At 35.4% G+C, this 13966-nt stretch overlaps 1 protein-coding gene across 3 annotated transcripts in view; it reads left to right on the top strand.

The window, feature by feature from the left end:
* Positions 1-13966, top strand: part of ERC2 (ELKS/RAB6-interacting/CAST family member 2) — a 437668-nt gene that overhangs the window by 372922 nt on the left and 50780 nt on the right. For 2 of the 3 annotated variants that reach the window (XR_004161299.1, XR_004161298.1), the window contains one exon: positions 5632-5822. The exons of the other annotated variant lie outside the window; for it this stretch is intronic. The gene's annotated coding sequence lies outside the window, so the exon portion shown is untranslated. The remainder of the gene's footprint in view (positions 1-5631; positions 5823-13966) is intronic. 3 annotated transcript variants of the gene reach the window in all.

Raw genomic sequence — 13966 nt, 5'->3', positions numbered from 1 at the left:
GTCATTCTCACTCAATCATGTGATAGTAAATGGCTGCTTTGTAATCAGATAGGTTAACTTCTGATTGTATGCTGAGGAAGGGCTCATGAGGTAGTCTCAGGGTGTCATGACATTCTTATGCAGTTGCCCTGACCATGAAAGGGAAACTCTATGCCTTTGCACCTGTTGGTCATTTCTCTGCCCTGCCTCTTTAATCACTGTAGTTTATACTCTCAAAGATTCTGCAGCCTCTTAAACTGATTTCTGAATGAGAAGGTTTAACGGGGTAACTAAAAAGATTTACAAAACATCAGTTAATTTCCAGAAAGTACAGTGCTATCACTTACAAAGAAGTGAATTCAAAATAACTACTTAATATTCCTTGTTTGATAATCAGATCAATAGCAATATAAAATTAAAGGTTGAGTAGGCTGAAAAACAACAACAACAAAACAAGAGGGAATGTTTCCTCCTGTATGTTACAATTTATCTATGGAACTTCTTGCTTCACTATCCTGTTCCAAAGTTTTTGCTGGTGTAAAAGTGATTTCATGGAAAAGAAAGGAACAAACATTTCAGAGGCTATTAAATACAGAGATACTGTTTGCAGTGCATAAGGAGTATGATTTGAAGATTGGTTAAGCTCAGGGATTATGCCAAGAGTCACCACTGGAGAAACAATGCTGCAGCAGATGAATTTCCACTGTTCTACCTATCTCCTCTGCCTTATGCAGTTACCTCACCACTCAGAATTTTCTGTCCCACACTGTTTTAAGAGTCAAGGGAGAAGTGTGGCTTCTAATCCAGGCTGGAATCTGTTCTTCTTGACCTAATTTATTTCAAACTTACTAAATTAATTAGTCTACAAGGATTTCTTGTGCAGGGAGGTGAAGAATTTGAGGAAGACGTTATATGTAAACTATTCATGTCTTTTGTATCTGCCTAGCTAAAAAGCAATTGAGTAAATTTTCTTCTAGTTGCTTGTACCATGAAATGGGAAGTACATGAGATCTTATCCTTTTAAAAGATATTTTGAAAGTAATATGATAACAATATAACAATGAATGCGAGATTTTATAAAAACCCATCAAAGTTAGTAATCTGATCTTTCGATTCTTTCTTTTCATCAGGTGATAACTTGATAATGTCTTTGTAAATGCACCTGTTCCCATCTTATCTTCAAAATCTTAATGATTCTCTCATATTTCTGGTGTAACAAGGAATTTCTGGATAACCAACAAGGTTCCAGAGATTCTCTTAATGATTCATTCTAGATGTCTCAGATATTTGTTTTTTTTGTTTGTTTGTTTGTTTGTTATTTTTAAAGTAAATTTAACCTAATATACATAGAATTGCTCAGGAAGGAATTAACGATTTGCAAAGTTATCAAATTAAATAGTGTCAAAGGTTTTATCTTCTCCATTTGCTGAGTCTCTCAATAAATTATCTCGTGTTTAATATATTTAGCCTCTAACATTATTGCTTCTGTGTTATAAAGGATTCTGTTTTACACGATTAAGCTGGCATGCTCATATGAGACAAAATGTTCTTCCGTGTAAATTAGGGCTCCAGGATTCACTTAGATATCTGTTGAATGTGAAAGTTCTATAGCAAGGCCTTTTCCTAATGTGTAGGTTTATTAGCTAAATTCTCAGTTGTTTTGCTTGTATTATGTCATTCATGTCTGAAAAGAACAGTGTCCTGCTGTTTGTGAAGCTGATCTCCTGCTGCTATTTAGCCACTTGTAGGTTTCTGTCCCAGTTCCTCTAATCCACTCTGCTTCAATAGCACCATATTTGGACTCTTTCACACATTCTTCTGCTGCTCTGTTTAGGATGCTCTGAGAGCTGAATTAGAATTTTAATATTCCGTGCAAAACAGAAGGAACCTTTTTGTTAAATAAGAGTACAAGGAATACTCTTCTCTGCTCCCATGGATAAAATTTCTACATGTGTACTGTATTATTTTCCTTCAAACTATTGTCCTGAAGTTGGGGCACTGTTTCAATTTATTGGTTTACTTTATATAAATCCGTTCCAATTTGAGGTTTAATGTTGCAAGGCCTGCTTCCATTTTAAATTGTTTCTTTTCTGCTGTAACTCCACATTCAGAGATCAGTGCTCCCTTTTTTTCTGTGATGTCAAAGGCTTACTGATATCTTTTTGAGGTGCCCATGTAAGTAGGCCATAGTTAAAGCAGAGAACTGAAGGCCTCTGAAAATCGTGTTAGAAATGACACCAGAACACAAAGTTCACTGTATTGCTGTATGTATTTTTGCCTTACTTTCAAGAAGTCAGTAAAGATTTGTGTAGACTTTGATGTTTTGCCAGTAACTGTTTTCTGATCCCTACATAAAGCAAGATATGGAGAAAACAATGTAAAATTTGAGTGCTATATCTATATGTGCATTGTCAGTTTACTTCCTGGCTGAGAGTACTAACTTTAGTGCGACCATTTGTGTCTAAGCTAGCAGTTGTAAAAGCAGTGTAGTTGGCAGACCATGATTTTTTTTAAGGTAGAACACATGCACTTTTTTTCAGAATTGCTCCTTAGCTAATGCGATTTAGTTTACTGAAGAAAAAAGTGGTCAGACTATCAGTGTTTACCCTATAAAGCATGGATGTCGAACCTTTTGTCTTGCCTGGGCCATATTGAGTGAAGAGGAATTGTCTTGGGCCATACATATGTAGACCACTCCAGAAGTATTGCCTCCTGTTTATTTTTCATGGAAACTACAATATATACAATGAGCGCAGTAACTCCGATAGAGCAAATTCTCAGCTACAAGACACTATTTTTCACCATATTCACCACCATTAGCTGTTCATTTTCACCACTGATGAGCCTGCATGCTGCGCTCATCAGAAACTGCATACTGTAGAGTGAACCATGGTTGCTGTTGCCACTGCTGAAATGCACCACCCGCCACCTCACTGTGCTTATGTCCACTGTTCAGTCTCTGTAAACATTCAGCAAGCATCCATGAAAGTCACTGGATACAACTTTTTCCACATAGAGAAAATTCAATGACGTGCCTTTGCTTCACATGCATTTCCAAATGAGGTGCCTTTTTGTCAGAATGCCCATCCTGCTGCCATCTGTCACTCAGCAACAAAATGTAACAGAATATTTGTGGACAGGTTCAACCTCCATTGTCAAGCCACCCACACCTCTGATGTCGTGGACCAACATAATAAAATAGGAAGCATTATTTTTGGAGCAATCTTTGTAAAATATATACTACAGCTAGTATTTATAAGCAACAAAACTTACTTCAACTGGTAATATTTTTAGTAAAACATATACAAAAGAGGGCTACAAAAGCATAAAGACAGTGGGATGTTTGACCCAGTTTTTGTGAAACTAACACACTGGTCTGGTTTGATGGCAGTGGTTGCAATCCTTAGTGAGTTCTCCACATGTTCATCAGATTTTTTTTTGATGAAATTTTACTCCTCCTGTACTTCATCCTTGGTGGTAATTGTTCACAAATGCACACACTGCCCAGAAGTACATGGTGGAGGGCTGCCCCAACACAAATGTGCTGGACCACATGCAGGCTGCAGATAAGACATGTCTGCTATGGAGAGGAAGAAGTTCTATCCTTATTCGAAATGTAGAATTGTAGGGTTTTCTGTTGTAAAATTTTCAGTTTTCAGTGCAGTATGTATGTATATCTATCTGTGTATATGGTGAGAGAGAAGGCATCACCTGGGAGAAACATATTTCAATAATTTCTTATAACGTGCGTCACTTATAACAAATTTCCAGGACTAAAAAACTGGGAAAATTTTAGGAGCATATACTATGTTTGTTTGAGCTTTCTGTAGTACAGAATTCCCTCCATTTCCTCCAGAGTGCTGAATTATCATTGTCAAGAGCCAGTGGTGCAAGAACCTGATGAGAAACATCATCTCACGAAGTGCCATCTCTTGGATAGGATTAAGGAAGCAAGCAGAAATTGGAAGACAGTGACTGCAGCAGTTTGGGAATATAAAATTTACAATCAAGTTTTACAGCTAAAAGTGGAACAAAGAAGATAATGAAGAAAAACCTTCAAAAAGTGAAGGTGTAAGGGGAAAGAGGTATCCAAATACAGGAGGAAGCAAAGGAAACCATACTTTGAAGAGAAGTGGATAAAAAAAAAGAGTAGTATATGATCTCCTAGCTTGCTTGCATTTGACAAATAATATGTATATGATTTGTTCACAAATGTGTTAACATTTCTGATGATTAGAAGATATAAGAAGAATAAATGATTTTATTTTATGTAATAGAAAATGAAGTGATCCATTAAGGTAATATTAGCTTGATGACTTCTGTGGTTATGTTGATCCTTTTCTGTTTGTACTTTTAAATTAATTGAAAGCCTCATTGTTTTATTTAAACTGTGAAAGCTTCTAAGGTCAATGAGTAAGGTAATTGACCTGCCTGTTACAGGACAAAAATATGTATGTTAAATTGCATAATTAGTTTTAATTACATAATTATGGTGTTTAATGTGTAGGGGGCAAAGGTTACTATTACATTTAGGAGTCATGGCAAGAAACACCAAAATAAGCAACATAGTTTAATTCTGCGTTTCTTTAAGTTTTTAGAAAAGAGGTCCACTGTGATCTGTCCTTGATCTTGGATACATGATGATTATAGCAAATAGTGTATTGCTGTTATACTTTTTTGAGTCATAGAGACACCTTTGTAAATGACTAAGTGACTTTACCAAAGACTTCATTTAAGTTTAGAGTATATGAAAGTTAATCAGCGGTGGGAACTTAACTGACAGCAATTTAATCTCATTGGCTAAGGTAATTACATGATTACCAGGAGTGTTTATATTTGCATGAGGATATTTTTATTGGAAAAAAAAATACTAATTGCTTTCTTACTAAGAAGAGAAAAAGACAAACAAATTTGTTGTCATAGGTTAAGAGGGCATCCTTCATCCCTTCAAATAGCTTATTTTCATATTTTAGCAACAAAATGAACTTAAAATTCTTTTCAAATTTGCACTGGGATTGTGTTATATGTTACTTTATTTCTAAACTAGAAATAATGCCATCATTTAACCTGCTTTGTATAAAAAGCTTGTTTCTTATACGTTAATTACGTGATAGCCTGAAGATGCTTGTAAGTCTTGATCTCTTTTATTCAATACCCATTACACTAATAGATATTTTTGCTGTCTGTTATACTAACAGATACTTCTGGGAAAGAGGTTATTGTTTGTTGTTATATGATAGTTAAAAAAGAAAAAAAAAATGTGCCTTGTATAAGATAAGTAGACAAAAGATGGTGTTCATAAATGCTAGAAGAAAAGTCTCACTTTGGCTGCACTTAACGGTCCTTTAGAAAATGCTTTTTCAACCAAATGACCACGGAGGGAGTGTCAGAAGATGAGTCTGTTAAAAAACACACATCTGTGAATAGGATATAATTCTCTTAAGGAGTAAATTCTTATAAATTGTAATTCTTATAAGGAGTTAAAAAGTTAACTAACTTAAATAAGAAATGATTCTGTAAGACCTACATAGTAATGGGAAGAAGTATGAGACATTCCTTGTTATGAGCATAATTTATACTCCCTTTTGCTAATTTTTCCCTAATTAAGTTCAGTAGAAAATATTACAATTTTGAATTGTTTTTCTAAACCAGATGATCCAGTCACTGTTGGAGGCACATAGCCACGGCAAAATCTCATGCTGTACATTGATCACCTGTCCAACCTTTGCCTAGAGTGTGATCCCCAGTTCCTTCAAGAGATCCATCTTTACCTGTCTATAAAGAAGAAGAGGAGGAGGGAGACATCTGGGATATTCAAGTATCAAAGTTTAACACCAGAGCAGGTTGAATCTCCATTTATATTTTTCTCTCTATATGTTGCTAGTGTTGAATTTGGCTGAAGATTTTTTTTCAGGAATGACATAGTATGCTCTGAAGTGTTACCTCCATTAAAACATTTTTGTTTAGATTTCTCAGTTAATTAAATTATACATGTGCTTTTCATAGTTCTAGGGTGCAATACTGAATCCAAAATCATTCTGCTATAAAGCAAGTTAGCTAATACTGAGCATGTGTGGCAGTCTGTATACAACTCTTGAATATATGCATATTACAAAGACCAGAGTGGCTTGCTCTGTGTGCTGTAGTTGTACTATTCTGTATTTAGCACATACAACTAAATTCAGGTCCTCAGCAAGTACACTCATTTCCACTAACGTGCTTCAGATGTTAAAAGATGTTAAATTTACTCTTTCTTCCTCTTCCATTTTTAAGAGGACTTTGATATCCAGAAAACAGACAAGGTTTCCCTTGCTGTCCTAAGGACTGCCCCTTTAGGAGTCTAGTACAGCCCACACACAATCCTGGAATATATCCAACTTGTTCTTTGAGCAGAATGTGAACCTCTGACCTTCTGGGCCTCCGGCAAGAGTGCTGCCTACTGAGCCACCAATACCCAGGCCATCAATAAGTTTTAAATGCCAGTTGCAGACTTCACAGAGATAATGACTTCAGTGTGTAAAGGTTTTGTTGTGGAGGCTGCAGTCTCACATATGGCGTGACAAAGTAAATATGCTAAAACCATAGAGAGCTGTTGCATAACATACCTTGATATAACAGTTTTTGTAATATGTTTCAAGGCATGGAATATTATTTAAAGGGACACTGTTATGTAGGCTTAGGCCCAAAATGAAGCTATTATAAAAAGAATGTTTAGCAAAAACAGAAATATGTCCATGAAATTGTTGGAGTGGGATTTTCAGGGTAAACTTACTTGGATTTAAGCAGTCTCCTGCATGACATTGCACTGTTGTGCTAGGGAATGAGAACCAGAAAATGAAAATAATGTAAAGTGAGAATCAGAAACTGGAACTGAGAAGAATTAAGATGTGAGAGGTCTACTACTATTGTTATAACTTCTTAAAAATCAAATGCTACCACATTCTGAAAAAGACAAGATCAAATAATAAGTTCCAACTTAGTAATTCAAAGCAGCAGTTTTGACACAGGTAAATAAATGTATTTACATTTTTATATTGTTTTTAACTAGCTTTTATTGATTTATTGATTTATTGTATTATATATGAGTATTTTTGGCGCACTTTAGCCTTATTGATGTTCTGTATTTCTGATTTAGAGTTAAAAGCATATGAAATACATATTTACATCTTTCACTCAAAAAGAAGTTCAAATTGATAACTATGACTGTTACACCAAATGTTAGATATAAACTGGCATCAAGAAGGAAAAATTAGTGAGATTCAAGGCAGGACTTATCATATGGAAAGACTGTTAGATAAATTTCACGAGCATTCTATAGAGCAAAGGCCAGGAACTCAGCACACTTTTTTTCCATCTGAGTGCCCAAATCACTAGGCTACAGACTCTTGCTCCCTCTTGTGTTCTTTCTCTGGCCCAATGAAGCTTGAATTATTTTCCATACAATGATATAGCTTCAACAGGAGACCTTTAATATATCTTCATCCTTATTCCAGGTTCTAATGTTCCCATAGCCTAATGATTAGAATGCTTTGCTAAAAGATGTTACGTTCAGCTTTGGACTGCAGAAAGGATTGAAGCTGGGGGTTTTGCTTCTGGGCTGAGTAGTCATGCTGGTAAGCAAGCCATGAATAGCTGCTGTTCACGTACCACTTCAGAACAAAATAGCTTCTGAGCAATTATGGCTGGCTTTAAGAGCACCTGTTGGTTCAACTCCTCAGCCCACACAGAGTGGGCTTCATTTCTACATTCTGGACAGTGTTAGGTATAAGCTGTGCAGTGAAATGTTTGGTACTGTCCAGGTAGGTAAGCTTTGGTCATGCACAGAAGTGCAGCTTCTATATCTGATTTAGCATAGAAAAAGTTTTCAGGCTAAGAAAAGGGCCTTCATTATGGTTGGAGGTGCCTAAATTCTGCTCATGTCCCATTTTGAATTCCCATATTTTTAGGATTGTTAGTTTATTTTAATTTAAGAGTTCCTTTGAACGTAGAACTGAGGGATTTTGTGAATCTGATTTTCAAACATAAGTTGACCTTAAATGAAGCTTTTAAAATTAAAAAGAAGGGAAGAATTTTTGGTTCATAAGTGCACTGACATTTATGAACCATAGAAAAATGTGGTGTTTTGATGCTCTAAGAGTTGAAATTGATTAAGATGTGGTAATGCTTTTTGGGAAATTCTTTGAAGCAGTATGTCTTACTCTGAACTATGGAATATTCAACTAAATTAACATATTTGCATGTACAAAGTGAATGTGAAAATTTCTGACTTAATTCCTAGGCTATAATTTTGTCTTATTCAATACACAAATTTTTATGATGGCCTGCAGTGCTGTTCCTTATTTATGCAAAAGCATTTATCTACCTCTGTGGAATTATTCTGGTGAATAAGTCAATGCCTAAGATCAACTAGGATGAGTCTGGTTTTCTTTTTAATAGAAATGCTAATTGTGAAAGTGACATCTGTGAATTATTTTTGGTCTGGAGGGCTACAGACAGTATAAAATTAGAACTGTGGATTTGCTTGGCAGTTCTTTTATTATTGTTTCTACCTTTTAAAACACTGGAGAAATAATGTGATTCATTACACATTACTTTTCTGGCAGTAGATGCATTGCCTGGTTTGGTATCCAAGTGTATTACATTGTGAACTATTGCTGCTTTGTAATATAGTAAATTGGTGGTGAGAATGGAAACTTGTATTCATGGAAGGCTGCTTTTTTAAAGACAAGTCTTTTTCTGCCTCCAGTAGTGTCTGTTTTCATTGCAGTGGAGCCTTTCATGTAGTAGGATAGCATTCAACACAAGTAGGAGGGGTATAGTCTGTATTCTGAAGATGGTCACTGACTGAGACGACTTATGTACAAACCATTTGCCACCATTTATGTTTTCTCACACAAGATATTTGTTTTCTCATAATGTGTGTTTAGAAGAACTGCCATTTACAACAAACACAATTTAAAACTTTCTAAGTGAAGGGAAGGTAAAATGATAATACTGTTAAACCAACACATTAACAGTTTTTTTTTGTGCACGAGGACCTGCTGATATAGGGAACTGTTTTAGCATAGCATTGGCAGATTGCTCTAGAGAAAATGTTTGTTAGTAGAAGTTGAATATCACTGAATGCTTAGATAAGTGTTATTAATGAGAAATATCTAAAAAAATGTATCAACTCATGTTGAGATGAGAGAGAACTGAAGGGAAAGTGAGTAGCCTCCTACTCATAAAATTCTTAAAAGCCTGTCTATAAATGGGAAGATATTTTAAATCCGTGAATTGATGGAGAGGTAGACTTTAGGGTGAATAGAGATCTTCAGGGAAGACTAGTTCTGGTTGATTTGAATCGATGTGTTTTGGGAAGCCCTGCATAAAGTAGTTATGATAATTAATAGTTGTAGTAAATAAGCATTGTGTTGAAGTAACAAGGTAACAGTCAAATGTAAGTTAAACTCTGGAATTGAAAAAGAGACTTGCAGTTAAATTCACATGAAGATTAGTAGTTCATATGGAAACAGCATAGTTTCAAGATTACAGATGGGATCTGTAAAAGGAAATCTCTATTAAGATTACTTAGTTCAATGAGAGTTCAAATTAAAGGCCTTATCTTCTGCAGTGTGAAAATCATCAAGTGCATTGACACGGCACAAGAAAATTGTGTGAATGTTGTTAATGTTTTCACTTGATCAAATCTGAGTGAAAATGCTTTTTGCATTGCATTTTATTTATTTAAGAGGTTCATCTGTGAATGATCAGTAGCAATGATCCTCTAGCCTTAAATCACTTGATGTCTTGAACAAAAAAAGTTTTCACGGCCTGGTCTCACTGTCCCCTCCTTAGTGTGTTACCATAAAGGCAAAAGAGTATTCACAAATGTCTGAAACTTATTTACATTCGCTCTTTGAAGTAGTGGAGCTGATTGGAAATTTTTCAAGTTAACAGTTTTAGGTAGAAATTGTTGCTTTATCAACTCTGAAGTTTCTCTCACATGAAGGGTAGTTTAAAGAAAATTCCTTTAGTAAGCTTTAATTCCAAATAGAAAATAGCTGTTTAAAATAAAACTGTTCAACAAGAAACCTTGAGAGAAATCTGCATTACAATACTCAGAGCCTACTAGTTAGGGTATTATCCCTTAAGACATGTGACTTTGGTTCAATTTCCTCTTCTGAATCCAGCTGAATAGAGACTTAAACCCAGCTGAATATCTAATGCATCCAAGGCAACTGTCATTACCACTCAACTATTGTCTATAATAGGTTGGGTATCTCTGCTTTTGTGGAAATTGTGAAAGGATTTATCCTGATACTAACAGGACCTTTCTGAAATCTCCAGAATTCTTACGGGCTAGGAAAGAACTTTTGTGACCAGCTTGAATCATAAGCCCCAGGCTTATTTCTGAAGAATTGCCTGTAATAATCATTATTTTATATATTCATACCAGGCAGCATTTATTAATCTGGACTCTAAATGAAATCTCAATCTATGACTCTGAAAAGAGCTGTCTTTCCATGCCTCTGGTTATTCCTGTCAGCTGTCTCAGATTTTTCTCTGTTTTTCCTATAACCACAATTTTAACAGTTCAACCAAATCTGCTTAGCAGTGGTGCTTGAGATAGAACTGCAATGATCTTAATGGAATTTTTCTACATAGTTTTCTCTGTCTCTCTTTTTGCACCTTATACTTTGTTATGACAAGGTGAACTCCAGGTTGATGGCTGTTGAAGATGCTTATAATCCAAAACCTGTCATAAGTAATTTGATTGTAGTTGGGATGTTGTTTTGGAATACACAGTCGATGATGGATTCCACGAAACAACGTGAATGAGGATTGCTATGTGCTTTGTGTGTCAATGTGTAGGTATTCTTCTGAGATTACCAGAAGGGATCAGTTACCTTGGTAATGTGTCCACCAATATTTATTGTGTCTATTTCTTTACCAAGGCTAACAACATTAATCACATGGGAATGTCGGTGATGACCAATCTGAGCTGAATTTGAATTGATGACCTAAAGGTTAAAGTCTCTGTATCCTGTTGCCACTCCCTTGGGCTGCCCAGTCCTCCCAACAACTGTGTTTAACACCATTTTCAGTTTACCAGTGTCTTTGGAGGAAGGGTAGTCTTTAGATGTGTTGATCTGACAAATACTATCAAAGTACTGTTTAAAAAACAAGATGTTAATATGACTTTTACAGCTTGTCAATACTTGACAAAGACAATTCTGAACAAGTATTCAGATGCTGCACTAATAACGTAGCCAGCCTGTTAGAAAGCTTTAATCCAGTCATATGGGAACATAATGCAGTGTAGCAGTCCCATGAAACGTGAAACTATGAGAACAGCTGAATAAATTTAAACAATTTTTTTAAACATTCTAACCTTTGCATAAAAATCTGATGATATAGAAGAAAAAGTAGTAACACTTTCTTTTGGTTTTGTTATTTTGTACAGTAGTTGAGAAGACTTAGCTTTTCTTGTGGTTGCTGACTTTAAAGAACTAGTGACAATTTCTAGCACTACTTTTTGCCCCATATGAAGTCTATTCTTTCTCACTCATTAAGGAATGAATCTGGTTTCTGTTTTATTCTATATTGTATATACATCTCACCCATAAATATTTAAACTAAGTAAATATAGAATCTTAAACATGGAATATGCTTTCATTCTAAACTGGTGGCTGTGGGGGAAGGTAAATATATTTTATTCAGAGACCAGTGGTCCGTTTGGAAGGAAAAAAAAGTGTCTTGCTCCAAAATTACCCCCAATTACATATACTTGCGCGTGCTGTAGAGCAACAAACTTTTTACTGCATTATACCTGTATTGCTATATTTATATGTATGAAGTTTAGACTATAAGGGATCTATAGGAAAGGGTTTACAGATACTTGCTTCAGAAACACATGGCTAGTGTTCAGCCCCCATATCTAGGGCTAATTTAATTCTTCTCCATTCAAAGTGCCTCACTCCTGCCTACAAATGCAGAACAGATTCTCTGGTAATTTTCTTTCTTGGAAGTACACTCATTGTATTCCTTACTGGGAATAGCATGAAATAGAAATACATTTATGACTGTGCATAAAAATGAACACCAAACAGAACAAAAGCAGGAACAATCTGAAAGATAATTCCATAACAGATTGATTCAGGAAAAAAAAAAAAGTAGAAATGTGAAGCTATTGTAAAGTACACAGGTGACATTTTCTTCAAGAATATTTCCTTTAGCAAACTGATTTTTTGGAAATGGCATGATGTGGCATATCTAGAGTAGTTCATTACTTTTGTATTTATTGCCAGTCAGAACTATAATGTAAACTCAAGGTTTTAATTTGATCCATGCAAGTAAAGTTCACTGTATCTGTAGGTATGCAGCAGATCTAGATCCTATTCTTTCAAATAAGAGATTGAGAGGTGTAAAAACAAACATGTTAAACTGAATACGATCAGTACTGGACAGTTATGCTTTATGATGTTATGAATGTGAGACTCTCTCATATGGGTGCTATTCACTCTTGTTCTATGTATACTGTACAGTTTGGAGTACTGAAAGACACTCGAGGTTACATCCCAAGGAACAATCCTGCTGAGGCTTTGTGGAAGAAAGGCAAGCTCTTTGATATACTTAGGAGACTGTAATTCAAACTGCGGTTTGTACAGGTATCTAGTGGATTAGACCAGCTCCTTCTGCAGAGTCTGCATCCACTTGTGGCTAATATATCATTGAAATATAAGCTTTGATTATAAAAGATGTCTTCTGTAAAGAGAGACAGAAATATAGCACTGTGCTGTTTACAAGGCAAGATTGTACTAAACATCAAAATAGAAATGGAAAATAGATAAAGAATGTTTCATTATGTATTACAGAATCATAATTGACTCTTCAGCGTGAATCTCCTTCGTTGAATTTCTTGAGGTTGTGAATAATTAATTTTAAGGGGAAGACAAAAATCCATGTTTTGTGTATAGACCAAGTACCTCAGCTGGATCAGTGGTAAAGACTACTGCAGCCAAGTTTAGTAATGCTTCTCATTTTCCTTTTTCATTTCTATCAAATAGAAAATGAAGATGTGAGAGAACAAAATTGATTTTAGCATCTGTCCTTGTCAGAACAGCAGGCCAGAGGAGTGCACTCAGCAAGATCCAATTGTAACTGTTGACTTTTTTGTGCTAATCCTGTGTTCATGGAAAGCAAAAGAAAAATCTTCACTGATTTACAAATGGGGAACTGGGATATTTTAGTTATGCCCTCTATAGCTAGACAGAGTGAAGAGGTTTTTGTTGTAGAGTTTTTTTAAACCAGTTGATCTGGAGCTACCCTGTCTCTGCTCTGCTGGTTGAAGCAATACAGTAATGAATTTTAAATTCAAACATGATTTCTTAAGAGTCTGGCTTTGTTCTCCAGAGCACATTGACAGATACACAGAGAACAAAACCCTTCTTTGGTCTTAGATCAATACTATAATGAAAATTCAAATACTTCTCAGTGTTTCCACAGCTCCCTTAGAAGCAGCAGAGAAAGGGTTTTTTCCTTCAGTTTATCTGTAGAATCACTCAAATTCAGTCTGTGTTAGCACAGAGCCTTCAACTTGAAAAGTCTAAATAGTCATGTTTCCCTATGCTTTCATGTCTTGTCCCTTCTATCTTTCCTTATGAGATTTTCTGCTTTATCTATGCAGTTATTCCACTTCCTTCCACTAAATTTAAGTGAATCTAGACTGCTGAGCTCTAAGTGCCATTTTGTTATGAACATCAGCTCTTTTGCTCTTTGTGGGCATCTTAACTGTGCTGTGCAGAATGGGGTACAGTTCCTTTGTCTGTAGTTGTAATGTACTTCATTAGTTTCCAGAAGACAATAACTTGCTTTATTCCTATTTTAGAGTGATTAATTATACTCAGGAAAAAAAGACACTCAAACAGCAAACAGAAAAGGAAACCAGATGTTGCAGTTATTTAACCACTGTTATTTGTGGACAAGTATCTTAGTAATGTGATTT

The sequence above is a fragment of the Meleagris gallopavo genome, chromosome 14, assembly GCF_000146605.3.
Source record: "Meleagris gallopavo isolate NT-WF06-2002-E0010 breed Aviagen turkey brand Nicholas breeding stock chromosome 14, Turkey_5.1, whole genome shotgun sequence".
Taxonomy (NCBI): domain Eukaryota; kingdom Metazoa; phylum Chordata; class Aves; order Galliformes; family Phasianidae; genus Meleagris; species Meleagris gallopavo.
Note: the sequence above shows the minus strand (reverse complement) of the source record. Positions and strands in the feature narration are given on the sequence as shown.